The sequence below is a fragment of the Peromyscus californicus genome, unplaced genomic scaffold (assembly GCF_007827085.1).
Source record: "Peromyscus californicus insignis strain IS unplaced genomic scaffold, ASM782708v3 Scaffold_14__1_contigs__length_90479793_seg_1, whole genome shotgun sequence".
NCBI lineage: Eukaryota > Metazoa > Chordata > Mammalia > Rodentia > Cricetidae > Peromyscus > Peromyscus californicus.
This window is the reverse complement of record NW_026294435.1, coordinates 7,281,629-7,308,586: the sequence shown is the minus strand read 5'-3', so window position 1 is coordinate 7,308,586 and position 26,958 is coordinate 7,281,629. Positions and strand designations below refer to the sequence as shown.

General features: G+C 39.5%; 1 long non-coding RNA gene across 1 annotated transcript; it reads right to left on the bottom strand.

The window, feature by feature from the left end:
• Window positions 1-5,231: 5,231 nt before the first annotated feature.
• LOC128109274 (uncharacterized) lies at window positions 5,232-8,676 on the bottom strand. Its single transcript, XR_008217775.1, has 2 exons — window positions 6,354-8,676; window positions 5,232-5,441 (listed from the first exon to the last, which is right to left on the bottom strand). It is a non-coding gene; the product is annotated as an uncharacterized LOC128109274 (long non-coding RNA).
• Window positions 8,677-26,958: the final 18,282 nt, after the last annotated feature.

The window sequence follows — 26,958 nt, the reverse complement described above, 5'->3', positions numbered from 1 at the left end:
GGTACCACATACCAAAGTTAAATCAAGGCCAGATAAACTAATTAAATAGTCCAATAACCCCCTAAAAAAATAGAAACAGTCGTTAAAATCTCCCAACCAAAAAAATCCCAGGACCAGACGGTTTCAACGCAGAATTCTACCAGATTTTCAAAGAAGAGTTAATACCAATACTCTTCAAATTGTTCTACATAATAGAAACAGAAGGAAGGTTACCAAACTCCTTTTATGAGGCTACAGTTACTCTGATTCCCAAGCCACACAAAGATGCAACAAAGAAAGAGAACTACAGACCAATCTCCCTCATGAACATTGATGCAAAAATACTCAATAAAATATTGCAAACCAACTCCAAGAACACATCAAAAAAATTGTCCACCATGATCAAGTAGGCTTCATCCCAGAGATGCAAGGATGGTTCAACATACAAAAATCTGTCAATGTAATATACCATATAAACAAACTGAAAAAAAGAAAAACCACATGATTATTTCATTAGATGCTGAAAAGGCCTTTGATACAATTGAACACCCCTTCATGATAAAGGTATTTGAGAGATCAGGAATACAAGGAACATACCTAAACATAATAAAGGCAATTAACAGCAAGTCAACAGCCAACATCAAATTAAATGGAGAGAAACTCAAAGTGATTCCACTAAAATCAGGAAGAAGACAAGGCTGTCCACTCTCCCCATATCTATTCAATATAGTACTTGAAGTTCTACCTAGAGCAATAAGACAACAAAGGAGATCAAGGGGATACAAATTAGAAAGGAAGAAATCAAACTTTCACTATTTGCAGGTGGTATGATAGTATACATAAGTGATTCCAAAAATTCTACCAGGGAAATCCTATATCTGATAAACACCTTCAGTAATGTGGCAGGATACAAGATTAACTAAAAAAAAAAAAATCAGTAGCCCTCTTATATACAAATGATAAATGGGCTGAGAAAGAAATCAAAGAAACATCACCCTTTACAATAGCCACAAATAATATAAAATACCTTGGGGAAATTCTAAGTAAGGAAGTGAAAGACCTGTATGATAAGAACTGTAAGTCCCTGAAGAAAGAAATTGAAGAAGATATCAGAAAATGGAAAGATCTCCCACGCTCATGGATAGGTAGGATTAACATAGTAAAAGTGCCAATCTTACCAAAAGCAATCTATAGATTCAATGATGATGGGGACATCAAAATCCCAACACAATTCTTCACAGACCTCGAATGAACAATACTCAACTTCATTTGGAAAAACAAAAAACCCAGGATAGCTAAAACAATCCTGTGTAACAAAGCCACCTCTGGAGGTATCACCATCCCTGACATCAAGCTCTACTGTAGAGCTATAGTAATAAAAACAGCTTGGTGTTGGCATAAAAACCAACATGTAGACAAATGGAATTGAATTGAAGACCGTGACATTAACCCACACACCTATGAACACCTGATTTTTGACAAAGAAGCCAAAACTGTACAATGAAAAAAAGAAAGCATCTTCAACAAATGGTGCTGGCATAATTGGATGTCAATATGTAGAAGACTGTAAATAGATCCATGTCTATTGCCATGCAAAAAACTCAAGTCCAAGTGGACCAAAGACCTCAATATATAACCAGTTACACGAATCTGATAGAAGAGAAAGTAGGAAGTAGTCTTGAATGAATTGGCACAGGAATCTACTTCCTAAATATAACACCAGTAGCACAGACACTAAGAGCAACAATTAATAAATGGGACCTCCTGAAACTGAAAAGCTTCTATACAGCAAAGGACACAGTAAATAAGACAAAAATAACAACCTACTGAATGGGAAAAGATTTTCACCAACCCACATCTGATAGAGGGCTGATCTCTAAAATATATAAAGAACTCAAGAAACTAGACATCAAAATACCTAACAGTCCAATTAAAAAAATGGGCTATAGAACTAAACATTCTAAATTCTCAAAGGAAGAATTTCAAATGGCTGAAAGACATTTAAGGAATTGCTCAGCATCTTTAGTCATCAGGGAAATATAAATGAAAATGACTCTGAGATACCATCTTACACATGTCAGAATGGCTAAGATCAAAAGCACTGCAGACAGCTTATGTTGGAGAGGATGTAAAGCAAGAGAAACACTCCTGCACTGTTGCTGGGAGTGCAAACTTGTACAGTGACTTTGGAAATCAGTGTGGTGATTTCTTAGAAAATTGGGAATCAATCTTCCTCAAGACCCAGCTATACCACTCTTGGGCATATACTCAAGGAATGCTCAGTCATACCACAGAGACACATGCTCAACTATGTTCATAGTAGCATTATTCATAATAGCCAGAATCTGGAAACATCTAGATGCCCCTCAACTGAAGAATGGATTAAGAAAATGTGGTACATATACACAATGGATTAGGGCTCAGCAAAGTAAAATAGTGACATCATGAAATTTGCAGGCAAATGGATGGAACTAGAAAATATCAACCTGAATGAGGTAACCCAGACTCAGAAGGACAAACATGGTATGTACCCACTCATAAGTGGATACTGGAAGCAAAGGATAACCAGACAACAACCCACAACTCCAGAGAAGCTAGCTAACAAGGAAGACCCAAAGAGGGATGCATGGATTGCCCTGGGAAGGGGAAATAGATGAGATCTCCATGAGTGAACTGGGGTGAGGGGTGGGCAATGGAGGGTGGGGGTGGGGAATGAGAACATAAGGGAACGGGATGGTTGAGCTGGAACAGGAATGGAGTGGGAAAGCAATGAGAGAGATACCATGATGGAGGGAGATATCATGGGGAGGGAGAGAAAACCAGTGCTAGGGAAGTTGCCAGGAATCCCCAAGGATGACCCCAGCTTGGGCTACTAGAAATAGTGGAGAGGGTGCTTGAACTGAACTGGCTTGCCCCAGTGATCAGATCAGGGAATACCCTAACTCTCATCACAGAACTTTTATTCAATGACTGATTATGGTGATATTTTATTTGTATTAAAATGTTATTTGTATGTTAATAAATAAAGTTGCCCAGGGGTCAGAACTATTAGCAAGCCATAGGAAAGCACAGCAGTAGTGGCATACGCTTGTAATCCCAGCACTTGGTAGGCAGAGCTAGGTAAGTCTCTGTGTGTTCAGGGATACAGCCATTATTGGATACACATGCCTTTAATCTCAATACCAAGCATGGAAAACCTGGAGGTCTATACAGACAGGCCGTGACGAGGCGGTCATGTGGTTGGGTTTACAACCAATGAGAAGGCAGAACAGAAATTCTATATAAGGACTTTAACACAGAAAGTAGCTCTGGTTCGGAGAGGTAGGACCACTGTAGGAGGAAGGGTAAGGTTTTAGTGCTTAGCTCTAACCTCTTGGCTTTCTTCTTTGCATTGGTTCTGTGTTTCTTATTTAATAAGAAGGTTGGTTACATCTACAACTGATGGAGGCAGATGCAGAGATCCACAGCCAAACACCAGGCAGAGCTCCAGGCATCCATAGGAGAGAGAGAGGAGGGATTCTATGAGCAAGTGCATCTGGATCATGATGGGGAAACCTGCAGAGACAACCAAACCAAACTAGTGGGAACTCATGAAAGTTGGATCAATGGCTGTGGAGCCTGCATAGGACTAAACTAGGCCCTCTGCTTGGCAAGACAATTGTGTAGCTTGATCTGCTTGGTGGTTCCCCTGGTGGTAGAATCAGAATTCATCCCTAGTGCATGAGCAGGCTTTTTGGAGTCTACTACCTATGATGGGACACCCCATGCAGCCTTGAGAAAAGGGGAAGGACTGGATGTGCCTCCCCATGGGAGGCCTTGTCTTCTTTGTAGGGGGGAATGGGAGGTGGGTTGGGGGGCCTGGGGGGTGGGATGAGGGAAGAGGGGGATCTTTTGATTGGTGTGCAAAATGAATGAAATTTTTTTCCTTAAAAAAAGACTTAATGCATATTGTGAAAAACATACTGCTCTGGATGACAGAACAGCTTCAATAGATAAAACAAAATTTTCAGGAGAGATGATAAAACAAGTACTTTGGCAAACTTTTATAAATGATCAAAAATCAAAGCTAAAAATACAAATAAATGGCACTGCAATTGAAGTTTACTAGACACTTGTGCAGATGTATCAATATGTTCACCAAAATCTTGGCACCCAGATTGGCCTCTTCAGGATGTAAATGTTCTAAGGAATGGAATTTTATCTCTGATTAAACAAAGTGCAAGCTGGGGTGAATATATGGGGCAAGAAGGGCAGATAGGGAAATTAAAGCCACATGTGGCTAACATAACAATGGATTTATGATGATGTAATTTGTACAGCAATGGAAAACACAGATTAACATTCCTCCAGTCTCAGAAACAAACTAAAAAATAAAGAATGCTTTTGAGAGATATATTAAAAGATATTATCAAGAACAGTCACTGACCACTCAGGTTGAACATAAGCACGGCATAACAGCTGTTGATCTTTCAAAGGTACCAACAGCCCTACCTTTAAAATTATTAACAGACAAACTTGTCTGGGTGGAACAATGGTCTTTGACATCAGAAAAATTACAGGCATTAGAACAGCTGTTACAGGAACAGCTAAATGCTCAATATATTGAAGAATTGAGCAGTCCTTGGAATTCTCCTATATTTGTCATTAAAAAGAAATCTGGAAAATGGAGAATGGTAACAGATTTGAGAGCTATTAAGAAGGTGATCCAGCCAAAAGGCTCTTTACAGCCTGGAATTCCCTTACTTTCTTTATTACCTAAAGGATGGTCTATTATAGTGATTGATTTAAAAGACTGCCTTTTTTACTACACCTTTACAAGAACAGGATAGAGAAAAGTTTGCTTCATAGTACCTACTTATAATAATTCCCGGCCTCTTAAAAGGCACCATTGGAAAATTCTCCCACAAGGGAAACAGCCCCATCTTGTGTCAATATTTTGTAGAATAGCCATTAGAAACAATTCATAAACAATTCCCTTAATATATAATTTACCATTATATGGATGATATCTTACTAGCTGATTCAGACACAGATACCTCAGAAAAAATATTTGATGAAGTAAAGAAAAATTGGCCTTGTTGGGGACTACAAATTCCTCCTGAAAAATACAAAGAGGAGATTATACTAATTACTTAGGATATAAGATAGGTTACAGAAAATTCAACCACAGAAAGTTCAAATCAGGAGAGATCAAGTACGAACCCAATGATTTTAAAATATTGTTGGGTATATTAACTGGATACAGCCCACAATTGGATTGACAACTCAAGAACTAAGTAATTTATTTCAAACCTTACAAGATGATAAGGACTTGAATAATCCAAGAAAATTATCATCTGAGGCTGAGAGAGAATTGACTTTGGTAGAAGAGAAATTATGGGATGTACATGCGGTTCACTTGGATCCAGAGCTTGATTGTTTCCTGGTCATATTACCTTCTATACATTCTCATACAGGAATCCCTACACAGAGAGAAGAGAATATTTTAGAATGGACATTTTCACATCACAGAGTGAAAAAAAAATAAAGACCTATGTAGAAAAGGTTTCTGAACTGATTCTGAAAGGAAATTTGAGACTTCATCAATTAACAGAAATAAACCCAACAGAAATTGTGGTACCTTTTAATAATGTGAAATTTCCTCATTATGGGGCAGAAAATGAACACTGGCAAAGAGCTTGCAGTAATTTATTTATTGGGAGAGATTAGCAATATCCCAAAATATCCCCAAAGCAAGAGACTTTGCAGGGGGCCGTTGTACTAGCAGTGACAACTGGTGTTTAAAGTCAGCCCACGAGACACATGATTCCCTGTTGAGGGCCCACTTGGTAAAGCTGTGGGGTTATTGACTGTAAATGACTGGTTGTTTTCTGTCTGTAACTTTCTCAGGTGCCACTGCTATGCCTCCCTAATAAGAACAGCTGTGGGTTCTTTCCACAGCCCTTCAGTGGTGTGTTTTACACTTATTGGGCACACATATAGCTGTGAATGTTCTGGAAGATGATTTTTGTTTAGGCTGTATAATTTTGATGTATAGAAATAATACTAGGATATTTTACTCAGACTGACATAGGATTCTCACTCAAAAAGACAGCCTTTTATACAGACAGCTAATTTTGGACTTCAGAACAAATTTGAAACAGACTAAGCTGCCCCTGCAGAATATACACACAGCCTAATCCCCAGGTGCTGTTTATTGCTAATTCAAGACCAGGCTGTTTACATTGAGACATAGCTCTTTGCAATAGCTCTCTTTCTGCATGTACACTGACAACTCAAGGTTCAGCCAATTGTTTACTGTCTGGGATTCCTCACCAACTTAGAGCTACATGTCAATGTGACATTACTAGCCTAAGAGAAACAACATGACTTACCTTGTGTTTTGAAAATGGGTAGGTCCGGGTGGTGGTGGCGCACACCTTTAATCCCAGCACTCGGGAGCCAGGCGGATCTCTGTGAATTCAAAGTCAGCCTGGTCTACAGAGTGAGATCCAAGGCAGGCACCAAAACTACACAGAGAAACCCTTTCTCAAAAAACCAAAGAGAGAGAGAGAGAGAGAGAGAGAGAGAGAGAGAGAGAGAGAGAGAGAGGACATGGGTAGGATCCTGACACTGTAACTTATTGTCCTGAGTTTGGCTGTGGAGCAGCAGTGGCAGTGTGGAGAGAGATGGCTGTGTAGAGCTATGTGAGAGCTGCTGCCATAAAGGAAGAGCTGTGTGAAGGAACTGTGGAAAGAGCTGGGCAGTGAGTGTGTGTATGTTAGAGTGTGAGTGTGTGTGTGCAGAAGGAGCTGAGGAGAGAACATGAAGAGTTAGGCAGGAGAGAGAACAAGAGAGATTTTCAGAGAGAAGAGGGTGCTGTGTAAGTATATGTGAAAAATGTAGCTGTATGTAAAGAGATGTAACTGCATGGAGACAGAGATATTTCCAGAGAGAAATTTTAAGAGAGAGGATTTCTTGAGTTGAAGTAAGAGAGAAAGTTACCACCAGAAATCATATGTGTTTCCTTATTACTTACCCCTCAGATAGACAGAAACTTATTTCTAAAAACTCTCACATAAAAGTGTTTCCTAAACCCTTGCTACTCTGAGGTCTTCTTTTTCACTGCCCTGGAGCAGATCGTGGGAGCTGGCCTCTAATGGTCTGTGATAAGACTTCAATTTATAAAAAGAATCAATTGGATCTTTTCTCACATTGTATGAGGAACAGCAACTTCTGGAACCCCTACATTCTATACTGATGCAAATAAATCAGGAAAGGCAGGTTGTAAGTCAGGAAATTTAAGTAAATTGGCTCAGAGCCCTTATGATTCTGTTCAAAAGTCAGAGTTATCTGCTATTCTCATGGTATTATTAGATTTTCCAGAAACTCCTAATATAGATACTGGCTCTCAATAAGCAGAAAGAGCTGTTTTATATATTTAAACTACTGAACTTAGTCCAGATTATTCAGAATTAACTTTGTTATTTGTTCAGTTACAAGAAATAATGAGAAATATAAATCATCCCTTATATATAACATATATCATATCCCATATGGGTCTACAAAACCCTCTAGCAGAAAGTAATGATAAAATTGATCAGCTATTGGTAGGAAATTCTCAGAATTTCATAAGAAATACCATGTTAATAGCAAAAGTTTGAAAAAAGGTTTTTCTGTCTCTTTGCAACAAGCCAAGGAAACTATAATGAAATGTCCTTCTTATTCTTTGTATAGCTAAACTCCACTACCTGCATGAAGTAACCAAAAGAGTATATGAAGACATGAAATTTTGGCAAATGGATGTGTTTCATTTTATAGAGTTCTGAAAATTAAAGTATGTGCACCATACCATAGATAAATATTCAAGATTTCAATGGGCAACTGCTTTAAGTTCTAAAGGGTTGATTCTGTAATTACACATTTATTAGAAGTTATGGCCATTATGGGAATAACTGTAAAATTAAGACTGACAATGCTTCGTCATATATCTCTAGTAAAATGAAACAATTTTCTTTTCCATATTACAACATAAAGCATATTACATATATATCACACAATCCTACAGAACAAGAAATTAAAGAAATATCAAATTGCACTTTAAAAGATATGCTTAATAAATAGAAAGAGGTAATAAAGATCCGAGAGGTAGACTATATAATGCTTCATTAATTTTAAAGTTTTAAATGCTAACGAGAAAGGAATGATAGCTGCAGAGAGACATTGAACAGTAGAAAAAAAATTTGATAAATTAAATCAACCTCTATACTTCAAAGATATGTTGACATCAGAATGGAAACCAGGATATGTGAAATGTTGGGGAAGAGGTTTTGCTTTTGTTTCGATAGGAGAAGAAAAGCTATGGATATCATTAAAATTGATAAAGATTGGCCCATTGGACCCTGTATCCTGCAAGACCCACTCTGCCACAAAGGCCCACCCAGCCCACTATCATCTCCCTGGCCAACCATTGCCCCACAAAGTCAGCAGTTCCTAGAGGCACAAGTACTACCGGGACCAATTGGAGAAGGAGCCCCAGCAGCAGGCCAGCAGGTAAGAGTCCTGTGGGCAGACAGCTCCACCACCACTGCCACCCATTGGACCCTGTAACCTGCAAGATCCACTCTGCTGCCCAAGCCCACTGAGCCCATCATCCTCTCCCTGGCCAACCATCTCCCACAAAGTCAGCAGCCCCTAGAGGCTTAAGAATCACCTGCATCAATTGGAAGAAGCTCCCAACTAAATTTCCCCAATCCCTAGGACCTAAGCTCCAGGGCACATCCCCTGCCCCTCCCCTCCCATCTCAGCCCCAGTAGCATGCCAGTAGGATAAGAGTCTTGTGGGAAGGACTCTGCCACCCATTGGATTGTATAACCTATAAGACACATCCTGCTGCCCAAACACACCTAACCAATCATCCTCCTGACCAAACATCCCCCACAAAATCAGCAGCCCTAGAGGCATAAGCACCATCTGCATCCATTGGAAGAACAGCCACCAGAGGCACAAGCATCACCTGCACCAACTGGAAGAAGAGTAACCTCCCCATGAACAGCCCTCTCAACATCAGCAGATCCTATAGGTATAAATGCCAACCACACCAGTTAGAAGAACAAGCACAGGAAAACATACACCAGTTAGAAGAACAGACTCCATAGGCAAAGGCAAAACCCACACCAGTTGGAAGAACAGAGCCAATAGGCACTACTAAAGTCCACACCAGCTGGAAGAACTGAATGATATGCTGGATCTAGGCACACAAACCCTCACAAACCAACCCTACTTGACCTGACAACCAGCCAATCCCCAGAACCCTTGGCCATTCATGGTAAAAGACAATCAAGGAAACAGACAATAAAGGAACAAAACACCCATCCAACAAAAACATCACAAGAATCAACACCTGTTTCTATAATTATTTTAAACCCAGATGTGTAAACAGCAGTGTAAGAATATGTTCAGCAACATAAAGAGCAATATGGTACCACCAGAATTAAGTGGTTCTACAACAGCAAGACCTGAACATCCCAATGCAAATGACACAAAAGAAAACAACCTTAAAAATAATTTAATGAGCCGGGCGATGGTGGTGCATGCCTTTAATGGTGGCGCATGCCTTTAATCCCAGCACTCGGGAGGCAGAGGCAGGCAGATCTCTGTGAGTTCGAGGCCAGCCTGGTCTACAAAACAAGTTCCAGGAAAGGCACAAAGCTACACAAAGAAACCCTGTCTCAAAAAAAAAAAAAAACCAAAAAAAAAATTGTAATGAAAATGATAGAAGCCCTTAAAGAGGAAATTAAAAATTCCTTTAAAGAAATGGAGGGAAAGACAAACAAAAAATTGGAATAAATCCATTAAAGAAAGCCAAGAAAAAAACAATCAAACAGATGAAGGAAACAGTTCAAGACTTGAAAATTGAAATAGAGGTAACAGAGAAAAGACAAACAGAAGGAAGTCTGGAAATGGAAAATCTGGGCAAATGAACAAGAAATACAGATGCAAGCATAGCCAACAGAATATAAGAGATGGAAGAGAGAACCTCAGGTACTGAAGATATGACAGTGGAAATAGATTCATCAGTCAAAGAAAATGTTAAATCCTACAAATTCTTAACACAAAACATGCAGGAAATCTGGAACAGCATGAAAATACTAAACCTAGGAATAATAGGAATAGAGGAAGGAAAAGAATTACAGCTCAAAGGCACAGAAAATATATTCAACAAAATCATAGAAGAAAATTTCATGCCTATGAAGATACAAGAAGCTGACAGCACACCAAATAGACTGGACCATAAAAAAGCCTCTCAACATATAATAATCAAAACACCAAACACAGAATAAAGAAAGAATATTAAGAGCAGCAAAGGAAAAAGGCCAAGTAATATATAAAGACAGACCTATCAAAATTACACCCAATTTCTTAATGGAGATCCTGAAAGTCAGAAGATCCTGGACAGATTCTTTGCAGGCACAAAGAAACAACAGATGCCAACCCAGACTACTATACCCAGCAAAATTTTCAATCACCACAGATGGAGAAAACAAAATATTCTATGACAAAACCGGATTTAAACAATACCTATCCACAAATCCAGCCCTACAGAAAGCACTATAAGGAAAACTCCAACCCAAGGAACTTAGCTGCACTCACAAAAGCACAGGCAATAAATAATCTCAAACCAACAACTCCCAAAGAAGGGAAATACACACACACACACACACACACACACACACACACACACACACACACACATACTACCACCAACAACAAAACTAAAAAATAACAGAAATTAACAATTGCTGGTCATTAATATCTCTTAATATCAATGGTCTTAATATACCTATAAAAAGGCACAGGCTAACTGAATGGATATGAAAACAGGATCCATCGTTCTGCTGCATGCTGAAATACACCTCAATTTGAAAGAGAGACATTACCTCAGAGTAAAGGGTTGGGAAAATATTTTCCAATCAAATGGACCTAAGAAGCAAGTTGATGTAGCTATCCTAATCTCTAACAAAATAAACTTCAAACTAAAATTAATCAAAAAAGATGGAGAAAGACATTTCATACTCATCACAGGAGAAATCCATCAAGATGAAGTCTCAATTCTGTATATATATATACCCCAAAACAAGGGCAACCACCTTTGTGAAAGAAATATTACTAAAGCATAAATGACACATCAAACTGCACACACTAGTAGTGGGAGACTTCAATACTCCACTCTTACCACTGGACAGGTCTGCCAGACAGAAACATAACAGAGAAATAAGGAAACTAACGGATGTTATGACTCAAATAGACTTACTAGATATCTATAGAATGTTTCACCCAAACACAAAAGAATATACCTTCTACTCAGCACCCCATGAAACCTTCTCTAAAATTGACCACAAACTTAGTCACAAAGCAAATCTCAACAGATAGAAAACAATTGGAATAACACTGTGTATCTTATTGGATCACCATGACTTAAAGTTAGAATTCAACAATAGCGTAAACTACAGAAAACCTACAATCTCATGGAAACTGAATAATGCCCAACTGAATCACCACTGGGTCAAGGAAGAAATAAAGAAAGGAATTAAAGACTTCCTAGAATTCAATGAAAATGAATGCACAATATATCCAAACATATGGAACACAATGAAAGAAGTACTAAGTGAAAAAGTTCATAGCACTAAGTGCCTACATAAAGAATCTGGAGAAATTTCACACTAGTGACTTAACAGCACACCAGAAAGCTCTAGAACAAAAAGAAGCAAACTCACCCAGGAAGAGTAGATGGCAGGTAATAATCAAACTGAGGGATGAAATCAATAAAATAGAAACAAAGAACAATACAAAGAATCAATGAAACAAAGAGTTGGTTCTCTAAGAAAATCAACAAGATAGACAAATCCTTATCCAAACTAACCAAAAGGCAGAGAAAAAATACCCAAATTAACAAAATCAGCTGGGCAGTGTTGGCGCATGCCTTTAATCCCAGCACTCGGGAGGCAGAGGCAGGCAGATCTCTGTGAGTTCGAGGTCAGCCTGGGCTACAGAGTGAGTTCCAGGACAGGCTCCAAAGCTACACAGAGAAACCCTGTCTTGAAAAAAAAATCAGACATGAAAAGGGGAACATAATAACAGACACTGATGAAATCCAGAGAATCATTATGTCATACTTCAAAAAACCTGTATTCCACAATATTGGAAAATCTATAAGAAATGGAAAATTTTTCTGGATGCGTACCACATATCAAAATTATATCAAGACCAGATAACCAATTTAAGTAGACTAATAACCCCTAAGGAAACAGAAGCAGTTATTAAAAGTCTCCCAACCAAAAAGGCCCAGAACCAGATGGTTTCATTGCAGAATTCTATCGGAACTTCAAAGAAGAGCTAATACCAATACTCCTCAAGTTGTTCCATACAATAGAAACAGAAGGAACATTGCCAAACTCTTTTTAGAAGGCTATAGTTACCTGATACCCAAACCACACAAAGATGCAACAAAGAAAGAGAATTACAGACCAATCTTCCTCATGATCATTGATGCAAAAAATACTCAACAAAATACTGGCTAACCAAATCCAAGAACATACCAAAACAATCATCTACCATGATCAAGTAGGCTTCATCCAAGGAATGCAGTGGTGGCTCAACACACAAAAATCTGTCAATGTAATACACCATACAAACAAACTGAAAAAAAGAAAAAAAATATAATCATCTCATTAGATGCTGAAAAAGTCTTTGACAAAATCCAACAACATTTCATGATAAAGATCTTGGAGATATCAGGAATACAAGGAACATACCTAAACATAATAAAGGCAATTTACAGCAAGCCAACAGCCAACATCAAATTAAATGGAGAGAAACTCAAAGCAATTCCACTAAAATCAGGAAGAAGACAAGGCTGTCCACTCTCCCCATGTCTATTCAATATAGTACTTAAAGTTCTAGCTAGAGCAGTAAGACAACAAAGGAGATCAAGGGGATACAAATTATAAAGGAAGAATTCAAACTTTCACTATTTGCAGGTGGTATGATAGTATACATAAGTGACTCCAAAAATTCTACTGAGGAACTCATACAACTGATAAACACCTTCAGTAATGTGGTGGGATACAAGATTAACTCAAAAAAATCAGTAGCCCTCTTATATACAAATGATAAATGGGCTGAGAATGAAATTAGAGAAACAACATCCTTTATGATAACTACAAATAGTATAAAATATCTTGGGGTAACTCTAATCAAACAAGTGAAAGACCTGTATGACAAGAACTTTAAGACTCTGAAGAAATAAACTGAAGAAGATATCAGAAAATGGAATGATCACCCATGCTCTTGGATAGATAAGATCAACATAGTAAAAATGGCAATTTTATCAAAAGCAACCTACATATTCAATGCAATATCAATCAAAATCCCAACACAATTCTTCACAGACCTTGAAAGAACAATACTCAACTTCATATGGAAAAACAAAAAACCCGGGGTAACTAAAACAATCCTGTACAATAAAGCAACCTCTGGAGGTATCACCATCCCTGACCTCAAGCTCTACTATAGAGCTATAGTAATAAAAACCACTTGGTATTAGCATAAAAACAGACCTGTGGATCAATGGAATCAAATTGAAGACTCTGATATAAATCTACACACCTATGAACACCTGATTTTTGACTAAGAAACCAAAATTGTACAACGAAAAAAAGAGTGTATCTTCACCAAATGGTGTTGACATAACTGGTATTAACATGTAGAAGAATACAAATAGATCCACATCTATCGCCCTGCAAAGAACTCAAGTCCAAGTGGATCAAAGACCTCAAAATAAATACAGTCACATGAACCTGATAGAAGGGAAAGTTGAAAGTAGCCTTCAATGCATTGGCACAGGAGACTACTTCCTGAATATAACACAAGTAGAACAGACACTGAGATTAACAATTAATAAATGTGACCTCCTGAAACTGAAAAGCTTCTGTAAGTCAAAGGGCATGGTCAATAAAACAAAACAGCAGCCTATAGAATGGGAAAAAATCTTCAACCCCACATCTGACAGAGGGCTGAGCTCCAAAATACATAAAGAACTCAAGAAACTAGAAATTAAAAAACCAAAAAATCCAATTTAAAAATGGGCTACAGATCTAAACAAAGAATTCTCAACAGAAGAATCTCAAATAGCCAAAAGACATTTAAAGAATTGCTCAACATCCTTAGTCATCAGGGAAATGCAAATCAAAATGACTCTGAGATATCATCTTATACCTGTCAGAATGGCTAAGATAAAAAATATTGATTACAGCTTATGTTGGAGAGGATGTGGAGCAAAGGGAACACTCCTCCACTGCTGGTGTGAGTGCAAACTTGTACAGCCACTTTGGAAATCCATGGTTTCTCAGAAAATTGAGAATCAATCTACCTCAAGACCCAGAAATATCACTCTTGGGCATATACCTAAAGGATGCTAAATCATACCACAAGGACACTTGCTCAACTATGTTCATAGCAGCATTGTTCATAATAGCCAGAACCTGGAAACAACCTAGATGCCCCTCAACCAAAGAATGGATAAAGAAAATGTGGTACATTTACACAATGGAGTAATAGTCAATGGTAAAAAAAAAAAAATGACATCATGAAATTTACAGGCAAATGATGGAAATAGAAAATAAAACATCCTGAGTGAGGTAACCCAGACCTAGAAAGACAAGCACAGTATGTACTCACTCATAAGTGGATAGCAGATGTAAAGCAAAGGATAACCAGGCTACAATTCACAGCCCCAGAGATGCTAGGCAACAAGGAGAACCCTAAGAGGGACTCATGGATCACCCTGGGAAGGGGAAATAGATGAGATCTCCTGGGTAAACTGGGGGTTGGGGGAGGGTAGGCATAGGGGATGTGGGATGGGAACATGAGGGATTGGGATGGTCAAGTTGGTGGAGGGATGGAGAGGGAGAGCAATGAAAGAGATATCTTGATAGAGGGAGCCATTATGAGGTTAGAGAGAAACCTGGTGCCAGGGAAAATCCCTGGAATCCATAATAATGACCCCAGCTGAGACTCCTAACAATAATGAGAGGGTGCCTGAACTGGCTTTCTCCTGTAATTAGATTGGTGACTACTCTAATTGTCATCATAGACCTACATTCAGTAATTGGTGTAAGCAGATGCAGAGATCCACAGTCAAGCATTGGGCCAAGCTCTGGGAGTCCTGCTGAAGAGAGGGAAGAAGAATTATATGAGCCAGGGAGTCAAGATCATGATGGGGAAACCCACAAAGACAGTTGACCTGAGCTTGTTGGAGCTCATGGGCTCTAGACCAACAGCTAGGGAGCCTGGATGGGACCAACCTAGACCTTCTGCATGTGCATGGTAATTGTGTAGCTTAGTCTGTTTGTAGGGCCCCTAGCAGAGGGACCAGGATCTGTCCTTGGAGCATGAGCTGGCTTCTTAAAACCTATTCCCTATGGTGGGATGCATTGCTCAGCCTTGATGAAGAGGGGAGGAGCTTAGTCCTATCTCAACTTGATATCTTGACTCCCATGGGAGAACTTACCCTTTGTGAGGAGTAGATGGGGTGTGGGTAGAAAGCAGATGGGGGAAGGGAACAGCAGGAGAGGAGAAAGGGGAAACTGTGGCTGGTATTTAAATAAATACAATAATTTTAGTAAAAAAGACTAAATTAACAAAACATTGATAAAGATTAGATTCAAACAAGAGAGACCTCTTGATTAAGAGAGGTGACAGTTCATCAAACAGCATGGCCATTCAATCTAAACTAACTTATGAGACTAACACATGCCTTTCATTTGATCAGATATAACTTGCCAAAAAAGGGAACTCCCCAAAGTTAGGGTTGTGGCAGGGTTTTGTTTTTGTCTTTACAGGAAATTAAGAGCATACCACTAAGGAATTTGAAGACCACTGGACAAATGAGATATTAGAAGGACAAATCATCAAGAGAAAATTTCTCAAGAAAAAGAGTAAATTGGCCTAATGGTATGGCACATTCTCAACAAGAAAAAATTTCATAAATCTTCCCAAATGTTTGTTTCTGTTGTTCTCTACAAATATATAAGGCAAATGGTCTTTGTGTAGTCCCAATTCAACTAAAAAGTAAAACTAGCTTTGGAGTTGGAGCTTGGCTCTCTCTTTCTCTAAACACAAGCATGCTTGTTAAAGAAAAATCCAAAGTCTCCGTCTCATGTAAGAAAAAGTTACCTGGTATAGGACAGTAGAAAAAACGAAATTAAGGGACTACTATATTGCCATCAATCTCATAATACTTTGGTTTATTTTGATACTTTAATATTTTTCTTAAGGTATAAATATCTCAAAATTTATAAGATTATTGTATATATATTTAAACTCTCTGTTGTGATATTAATGATCATATAGAGTACTAATTAATTCTAGAAATAGGCTTCACCTAGCTTCCTCCACATGATTTCAGGCTTGAGTATGATGCAAGTAACTAGGAATTAAGCTGTGTATCCCAGATGTATTTAATAGATTGTGGTCCTTTAACCTCTCTGAGATCTGCTACACATGACATTTAAAATGTTTAAGTTTTGTGCAGTGAACAATGACCATTCCTAACAGGGACATTTGAAGTCTCCAAAAGGATGATGGAGCTCACAATGATGATACCACCTGGACTGTGGTAATGCCATTAAGATGACAAACACCACCCAAAGCTTTGTACTACAAACTGCTCGGGACAATTTCAGCATGGTTAGCTAAGATGATCCAGGCTTATAGATCCAGCTATGACTTCAGATAACCTTTGCACTTTCCTGTTACACAAAGATTGAACAACAGCTAGCTCTCCAAGGACTTGATCATTATCTCAATTTTCTCAGGGTCCCCTAAAGATGCTGTCACCCCTAGATAACAGGAAATAATTTTAAGAACATGATGCCCACATTCCCAAGAGATGGGATGGGTGGTTTCTGTTCATTTGGTAGATATTTGTCATCCTTGGGTGGTGGTGAGGGTTGTTGCAAATTTTTCTTGTTCATGGTCAGGGGGCAAACTAAGCAAAGGAGATTAGATTCAGGGATCTTGTTCTGAAAAGAAAAGGGGTGAATATGGGAATGCTAGGGTAATGGGATAGATTATTGAATCCACTTTTAAAGTAAAAAAGCAATTACTAGTCCTAAATATTTTACATTAATATGGATTTTTGTATATTGATACAAATTTAAGGTTATTTTTGTTATATTTTATATATGTTTCTACTTTTGTTTAAGGTATTGTACTTATGCAGCTCATTAAACAATGTAAGGTAAATGTCTAGTCTTTGAAAGTTACTACAAACTATTTAGGATAATTAAGAAATACAGTTTAGTAGTTATCTAATAATCAAATTTGTGGCCACATTAGATATATTTTCAAGGTCAAACAGAGATACATTAGAAAGACAGATGGTCTTTAAACACTTCAGAGTCCTACAGAATATGATATTTAAGATGTTTTAATAACATAAGGCTTTTCATGACAGTGAGATACATCTGCTCCTTTTTATACTTCCAAAGAGGATAATGGGCATCAAAAAACCTCCATATGGAGTTTGCTCTCACTGTGGCAAAGTTAGCAACTAGGCAAGAACCTACCTTTACCTTAACTGCTGATACTATGCAGTCCAAATTGCACAATCAGGACACAAAAGAAGGCAACTGCCAAACTTTGCCAAGACAAGGTAGGACAGTCCTTCAAAATTCCTGCTTCACAAAAAAGTCTGTCAGATATTTTAGGCCTGTAGGCTGAAGTTGGATGCCCCAATGTTACAGAGGGACCTTGGGTGACTGTCCAGGCATCCAGCTGTTTCTGTCATTTCTGTAGTTTTAGAAGTTGCTTTCTTTCAATGCAAGAGAGGACTATGAGGCCACAAAGTACATAGTAAAGAATCTAACATAGTCCCCAAAGGCCCTCCACTTTGTCTTTGGTTTCTAACAGTATCCATTTTCCTAGGGTCTTGAGTCTAGCAGAGTAACAATGTGGTGGAGTGGAGGATCTTGAAATATCATGTTGACCTCCTTGAAGGACTGGAAACAAACTAGCTACATAGACTGCCTATATACAGAAGCACAGTAAAGACTCTTGGATGACATGTGGGTGAGCATCCTTGATTGGCAATACTCTGTGCATGATGTCACTCATCAGTAGGATAGCTCTATTGTGTGTAAGAGTGGGTTTCATATCAAAACAATTCAAATTCAATACCCATGGCTACTAAATCTCTCAAGTAAGGCTAAGGATGTAGCTCAGTTGGTAGACTACCTCCTTAGCATGCACCAGCCCTTCAGTTTGATCTTCAACAGTGCATAAAACAGACATGCCTGTAAAAGTCAGGCAATGGAGGCCAGCGAATTAAGACTTCAATGTCATCCTCTGGTATATAACAAGTTCAAGGCTAGCCTGGAATACCTGAATATGTAAAAAAAGAAAAAGAAAAAGAAAGGAAAAAATCTCTGAAGTTTTAGCTGTTGGCTTTTATTATTTTAATTAGTTCTTTCTCATTCCACTTGTTCATATTGACCTTGGTGCAGAAGTAACAATGCCTGGATCAGGTCAGCAGTTCCCATCTTTCACAGAAACCCACCATCACCTTCTAAGCCCTAGTTTGAGGAGTGGTGTGGATTGTAGTCAGCATTTATCCTTACCAAAAAGTAACTATTTTCACAATCTTTCCTATGGGCAACTGCAAATAGTCTCACACTGAGCCCTGGGTCCTAGATGTTCTCATGGCCCATCTGGCAAAGATTTGTGTGACAGACTGTCAAGTGGACATTCAAAGAGATGACTTAGAAATATAATATTGCCACTGGGGGAAAAACCACTCTTTTTAAGATTACATTATGAGTCACACCAAGAGGTTTGTATTAACTTTTTCTGTTACTGTGATAAGATACCATGACTAAAGCAGCTGACGGGAAGGACCATTTCTTTGGGCCCACTTGGAGGGCTCAGACCACAGCAGCAGGAGCTTGAGCTGGTCACACTGCCTCAACAATCAAGGAACAAAGATGGATAGATGCTGCTACTCAGCAGGGTTTCTCTTCCTTACTTAGTTCAGGACCTCAGGCCAAGGAAAGGTGCAAGGAAAGGTAAAAGTCTCCAAAGGAAAGGAGCTACCTAGCTAGGGTCAGTCCTCCCACTTCAATTAACCAAATCAAGGTAATCCCTCCCAGACATGCTCATAGTCCATACTAATTACTAATTAAAACAATCCCTCATAGGTACCTCCAAGGCTTTTATCTTTGGTGATTCTACATCCTGTCAAATTGACATCACAAGTTCTACAATGAAATAAAATGTCCATCCAAGGGGCAGAGAAATTACTTAGTGGATAAGGATGCCTACTGTCAAGCCTGACTCTGATCTTTGGGACCCCACATGGTGGGAGAATCAATTCCTGCAAGTTGTCCTTTTACCTCTACATGTATATCATGGCATGTGTGTAGTTGGAGTTTTCCTGCCTGGCCCACAGTCAGGGCAAATCTCTCTCACCTGCCAGTCCCACAGCCGTCAGACCCGACCAAGTAAACACAGAGACTTGTATTGGTTTCAAACTGTATGGCCATGGCAGGCTTCTTGCTAACTGTTCTTTCAGCTTAAATTAATCCATTTTTATAAATCTATACCTTGCCACATGGCTCGTGGCTTACTGGCATCTTCACATGCTGTTTCTCATCGTGGTGGCTGGCATTGTCTCTCTGACTCAGCCTTCCACTTCCCAGCTTTATTCTCCTCCTTGTCCCGCCTACACTTCCTGCCTAGCCAATGGCCAATCAGTGTTTTAATTATTGACTAATCAGCAACACATTTGACATACAGAACATCCCACAGCACATGTGTGCATCCAAATACATACACACACATACATTCACACTATAAAATGTCTAAGCTGTAATCTAATGTATGTTGTGTTGTGTTGTGTGTGTGTGTGTCTACATTAAAATTCAGTGGTTGTGATGCACTTGTAAACTGACTCATAGATGGGAAACCACAGCTCCTGCTGGTCCATTATGGAGAGGTACAGTTCATTCCTTCCCTGCTGGTTCACTGTGGACAAGTAAGAGTGGGGCCCTGTCCTTCCCTACTAGTGTACAGTTGCTGTGGGATAATGCTTTTGTACACTGGCTTAATAAAATGCTGATTGGCCAGTAGCCAGGCAGGAAGTATAGGTGGGAGAAGCAGACAAGGAGAATTCTGGGAAGAAGAAGGCTGAGTGAGGAGACATTAGCCTGCTGTCCAGGGAGCAGCATGCAATGGCACACAGGTGAATCCACGGAAAATGTGGCAACATATAGATTAACAGAAAATGGGGTGAGTTTAAGTGTAAGAGATAGTCAGTAGTTAGCCTGAGCTAACAGCTGAGCAGTTTTAATTAATATAAGCCTCTGTGTGTTTATTTAAGTCTGAGCAGCTGCAGGCCTGGGTGGGACTGGAGAAAAATCTAGCTACAAATAGTGCCAAAATATGGGTCACTATTAGCTTCCACCTAAAACCTGAGAAAGTGTGGTGGTATTGTGTTCCCCAAAATATTGTGTACCCTAATAAATTTATCTGGGGTCAGAGAACAGACAGCCACTAGATACAGAGGCTAGAAAATGGTGGCACTCATGCCTTTAATCCTAGCACTCCAGAGGTAGAAATTCCTCTGGATCTCTGTGAGTTCAAGGCCACATTGGAAACAGCCAAGCATGGTGACACACGCCTTTAATCCCAGAAAGCGAGCCTTTAATCCCAGGGAGTGATGGTAGAAAGCAGAAAGGTATATAAGGCATGAGGGCCAGAAACTAGAAGCATTTGGCTAGTTAAGCTTTCAGGCTTCTAGCAGCACAGTTCAGCTGAGAGCCATTCGGATATGAGGATACAGAGGCTTCCAGTCTGAGGAAACAAGACCAGTTGAGAAGTTGGCCAGGTGAGGTTAGCTGTGGCTTGTTCTGTCTCTCTGACCTTCCAGCTTCACCCCAATACTTGGCTCCAGGTTTGATTTTATCAATAAAAACTTTTAAGATTCCTGCTACAAGAAAGCTTTAAAAAAAAAAAATTCTAAAGTAGAGCTAAAAACAGCTTCCTAGTTGTCTCTCCCAGGCCAGCTGCAGCCTGTGGGCTTGAACTACAGTATGGCTGAAGATTTCCACCATAGCATACAGAGGTATCTCCAAGCTGCACAGTGTGGTGCCTGGTGGATTTAGCCTTTGCTAGTACAGACCAAAAAAAAAAAAATTTGGGCTATCTGCTGCTGGATGGAAGCATAGACCCACGGCTTCCCAGAGCTGGGTTCCCAGAGCTGGCTGTAAATGTACCATTGCCATGTTGGAAAGCTGAGATGGGCGGAGCCAGCACTCAAAGTTGCCATTTTAGTCCTAGTAATGCTGCAGTTTAAAGCAGTAGGTTCACAATAAGACAGAGTCAGATGGGATAAACCCTGAACAGTTTACAATGTGCGTAAAAATGTATGTAGGCTTAAAAGAGAGAGAAAAAGAAATATATGAAGTTATATAAAGAAATAGAAAGTCTTAAAAAATAAAGCCTTTAAAGAGAGAGTAAAAGTAATATAAAAAATAAGCCATGTAAAGATGGAAGTCACACAGAGAGTCTGGATTATATTGTCTTTGGGATTTTTAACTGCAGAGAGACATTTGATTGTAAAAGCTGCTGGGTTAAACCAATATATACATTTCAAAGATGTCTTGTTTTCAAAATTTATGTCTTAGGATATGTCTTTGGAAAAGAGGTTCTGCTTTTGTTCCCCTAATCTCTCATGTATTCAACAGACTATATTGGAAATAATCCAGCAAGAACTCTAATTGAGTCTATATGTAGTCTGGCAACGTCAACCTTCATTTTCTTGGAATCTTAAGCATCTTCATAAAAAGCCTCTGGTACTTTGTTGGGGAGGAGGCAGGAAGGAAGGGGAGAGCTGAGAGGGAGGCCTGGTTTGGCTTTAGCTCTTGCAGCCATCCAGCTGGAGAGCTAGGTGCATGGGGAGATCTAGGTTCATTTCCCAAAACTTACAGCAAATGCCACAGACTGGGTGACTTAAGCCACAGTTTATTCCCTCACAGTTCTGAGGCAACAAGTCCAAAATGGAGGGTGTGTAGAGGCCCTTGGGGATGGGGGACTCTGGGTCCCATAGGCTTATAGGAATGGCACTATTAGGAGGTATGGCTTTGTTGGAGGAAGTGTGTCACTAGGGGTGGACTTTGGGGTTTCAAATGCTCAAGAGATGCCCAGTGTCTCTCTCCTTGCTACTTCTCCAGCACTATGTCTGCATGCTGCCATGCTTTTCACAGTGATGACAATTGACTAAACCTCTGAACTGTAAACCAGCCCCAATTAAATGTTTGGGTTTTTTTTATGAGTTGCTATGCCCATGGTGTCTCTTCACAGCAATAACACACTAACTAAGACAGGAGTGACCTGCCCTCTGCTGTTCTCAGCTTCTGGTCGTCACCGGAAGTTCCTGGCATTCCTTGGCTTGGAGCCACTCTGTTGTGACATAGTATTATCTCTGTGAGTGTCTGTATCTTAATATTCTCTTATCAGCACAGTGGTTAGATTGGGTTTATGCTCACCCAGCACGGCCTCATTTTAAGTACTTACACCCTCAATGACCCCCTTCCCACATGACCTGCTTTCTTTAGTTCTAAGTCAACATGAATGCTTTAAATCACAATGTGATTTAACCTCAAATGGAAGCCACCTGAGACAGTCTTATTCTAGGCCAAGCTCTACACCCTGTAACACCTGAGGGAGGATGGGACTATAAGACAACTACCCAATCTGCAAAGTGAGAAGTAAGTGAGGTAGCTGTAACTTAAAGCCACAGCATGAGGATCAGTAGAGGATTTGTTACACACTGCAGATAACCAAAACCATCTTTTTGAAATTTAAGAGAGGCGATCAACCAATTGTTAATTTGAGGAAACATATAAATAAGTACATTAAATAATGAAATAGACACAATTCCTAGTGGAGCATAAGAACTGTACTATAGCTTTCCTGCATACTGTTTCATTAAATTGCTTTGATTTGCCCGTGGATTTCTGAAGGCAATTTCCTGTTTAAAATAAGGAGAATTAGAGGGTTTTGGGGGTGGAGTGGGAGGTGTTCAAAATGGCTAAAAAAGACTGAGCCACAAGGAAAGAACTAAAATGCCCTGACCAGTGAAGGACAGTGAGTGTGGTATATGGAAGAGAAGAGTGTAGCTGTTTGTTTGTTTTACTCTTTGCTCTTTTTTTTGCCACACAGCTCCCAAAATAAATGCATGGAGCCTTATTATTTCTTACGAATGTCTGGCCTTACCTTGGCTTGTTTATAACCAGCTTTTCTTAACTTAAATTATCCCATCTATCTTTTGCCTCTGGGATTTTACTTTTTTTCTATTTCTGTATATCTTTTCTTTACTTCTTACTCCATGTGTGGTTGTGTGGCTGTGTGGTTGTGTGGCTGGTCCCTAGTGTTCTCTTCCTTCTTGTCTTGCTCCTCGATCTTTTCTTCCCAAATTTCTCCTCCTATTAATTCTCTCTGCCTGCCAGCCCTGCTTATTCTTTATCCTGCCTTGCTATTGGATACTCAGCTCTTTATTAAACCAATCAGGTGTTTTAGACAGGCAAAGTAACATAGCTTCACAGAGTTAAACAAATGCAACATGAAAGACTGCAACACATCTTTGCATCATTAAAACAAATGTTCCACAGCATAAACAAATGTAATACATCTTACTATAATATTCTACAACAGAAGGGCATAGCTTATACCTGATGTGTTAATCTACAAAGAGATGAGTATTGACAATGTATCTAGTGTGTTCACCTTCATTTCATATTTAGACAATGAATTGAAATCTCTATTTTCTGGATCAGACTGGATGAGGAAAGTGGCATGTTGCCAATATTCTCTAACAATCTCCAAAAATATACAGAGGGTGAGAAACGGTAAGTATCAGTTACTTGTAGGAACTGCGTGGCCTGTTATAAAACTGTTGGATAAGCAGACATAAAACAAGGAAGAAGAAAAATGTCTCTGAAAAATAAAGACAGATTGTGACTACCGCAGACTCCTGCAGAAAAAATAACAAATCTTCATAAAAAATAAGGACCTGGTAGACTCAAGTTATAGTCAAAAGATAAAAGTCCTTCTCATTCCCCAATTAGGAGTCTAATGAGTTCTCAGTGCCATGTGGAGTTTCATACTCCTCCTGTGGAAAAGGACCTTCCTCCCATGGTCATTGTGTAAAGCAAACGGCAGATAGTACAAACACACTTAGAACATCCCAAACAAGCAGGATGACAACATATTCTTACCCTTCAGCAGATAAATATGTACTTTCACTGGAAAAATATTTCCTGTGATGCTGATTTCAAATATGGCTGATTAAAAGCAATTGCTAGAGAAACTCCTGGAAGGTGGTAAGCGTCCGTCATCTTATGAATTGTAACTGAGATTCCGCAGTGAGTGTTGTCCATGGATCTCAGGACTTCCCTGTGAAAGGCAGTTCCTCTACTCACTGTCCCTCCCACTTTGTACCAACAATGCTCATTTTTGGCTGTTGGGGAACTTCCATTCCAGGAAAGCGGCCCTCCTAGAGTATCTACACCAGATGCATCTGTCATCTATATTTACTGTCAAGTCAAACTCACACCATTGCCAAGACAATGCTGGTGTCTGGAGCATATGTTCTCTCCTTGGGGTCTTGATTACCAGCCAGTTTGGAATCATAGGACATAATGGAAATTTTTAAAAAAATGAATTTATTGTTCTATGCTTTCCAAAGTCTCTTGGCATATGAATTTCGAAACAAGCGCAAAAGCAACTAAGATTTGATAACTATTAACAAAACAACTTCAAAATGGCTTTGTGTCATCCTTACAAATGCCTCCTAACATTGTTACTAGTTTCTCATTTATAGACAAGAAAACTAAAGGTTAAAGATCCCCAGGCACTCGCCTAAAGCCACAGAACTAAAAGCAATAGAGCCAGAGTATAAATCCATGTGGTCTGACTCCAGAATGCAAGCTCTTGCTGCTTCACAACATGTTCCTGGAACCTCATGATAGAATCACAGGGTGGATGAAGGAGCTTAATCCTTCCTCCCAGACTTGGTTGATTGGCAGCAGCCGCACCAAAGATGATCATACAAGCTATAACATGTCTACGTTCTTTTTATAAGTGTGTGTGGGTAAGTGTGCATGCACACATGTGTGTGTGTGTGTGTGTGTGTGTGTGTGTGTGTGTGTGTGTGTGTGCCTGAGTGTATACATGTGCACTATGTGCATGCCAAGAGCCCAGAGAGGTCAGAAGAGGCATCAGACCTCCTGTTACTAGTTACAGATGGTGGTATGTAAGCCATCACCATGTGGGTGTGAACTGAATCTGGGTCCTGGGTCCTCTGCAAGAGCACTAAGTACTCTTGAATGCTGAGTCACCTCTTCAGCCTTCATGTCTATGTAATTTTTGTTCTTAGCTATGACATATATGACTTCTTTTTCTCTTCAATAGCCAAAGCCATAGGATTCATCCTACTGCATTCAATAATGACTTCCTCACTGATGGTTGCAATGAAAGTTACGTTTCTGTGATACTCAGGGCTCTCCACCAACTGCCTCTCTCGTACTTGGTCACATTTTCTCATCTGCCCCAAAGTCTGGGTAAATGTGTTAAGAATCACAACCTCTGGGTCCCTATCTATGTATTTTTCTTATGATGTGTTTTCTCACAGGATGATAGCTCCATTTGGATTAAACTTTGGTCACAATTCAGGTATCCTAAGAGAGGCCTGGGGAGATGGCACAGCGGGTAAGAGGGATTGCTGTTCTCCCAGACACCAAGGGTGCTTTCTTGCACCCATGTCAAGCAGCACCCAACTGCCTGTAACTCCAGTTCAGAGGGTCCGATTCCCTTTGTGGACTCCTGTGGGCACCTACACACATGTGACATATGCTAACATATACACATAAATAAAAATAAAATGTTTTTTCAAATCCAAATAACAATTATATAATTCTCAGCAATTGTATTGTAATGAACTAAAGTATGAAGTGTCTTGGTTTTTACACAAAATTACTAACTTGCTATGGAACACTAATTATTTCATCTGATTAGTAATCTGATTAATACATGGCTTTTGCTATCAAACTGAGAAACTGGGTGCCTTCCGATAACTGCAAATTTACAATGATAGATTTTTTTTTAATTTCCTTTTCATTGTACTTGAGACCAAACTCCAGGCCTTGCAAGCTCCAGGTCAGCAATCTGCCACTGAGCCTTGTCCCCAGCCCATAGAGTGGCAAAATCTTTTAAAGTAGTATTTCTCAATCTTCCTAATGCTGCTTATAGTTCCTCATGCTGTGGTGACCCCCAACTGTGACATCATTTTCATTGCTACTTCATAACTGTAATTTTGCTATTGTTATTAATCATAATGTAAATATCTGATATGCAAGACATCTGATAAGCAACCCCTGTGAAAGAGTTATTTGACCCCCGAAGGCGTCATGACCCACAGTTTGAGAACCACTGTTCTAACAATTACATAGGATGGGTGAAGGTACAGGTCACAAAATCACTCCTTGGTGACAGAAACCTTCGGACTCAGTTGGCCTAAATTAGTCTTTATTCTAGCCTCTCTTAATGAAACTCTTCGTGTTTCTGATCTCACACGAATTCCTCCTCCATGAAGCCCCTTGTGCTATTGGAGAGAAACCCTTTCTGAGCTCACCATAAGATGCAGATGCTGGGTCATAGAATTCACATCCCCATTTCATCAGCTGAGGACTCCCAGTTACCATCCCATCTGCCTTTGTAAACAGCAGCAGAAGAAAGGAAAGTGCTATCAGCTAAACCATGTAAGGCTCTCTCCTTTGCCTTCTCCCTATCCATCCCTCTCTCCTCCCCACCCCTCTCTGTGCACACAAGGCTTCACCTACTCCAAGCACACTTCCTACCACTGAGCTATACTTCAAGCTCCTA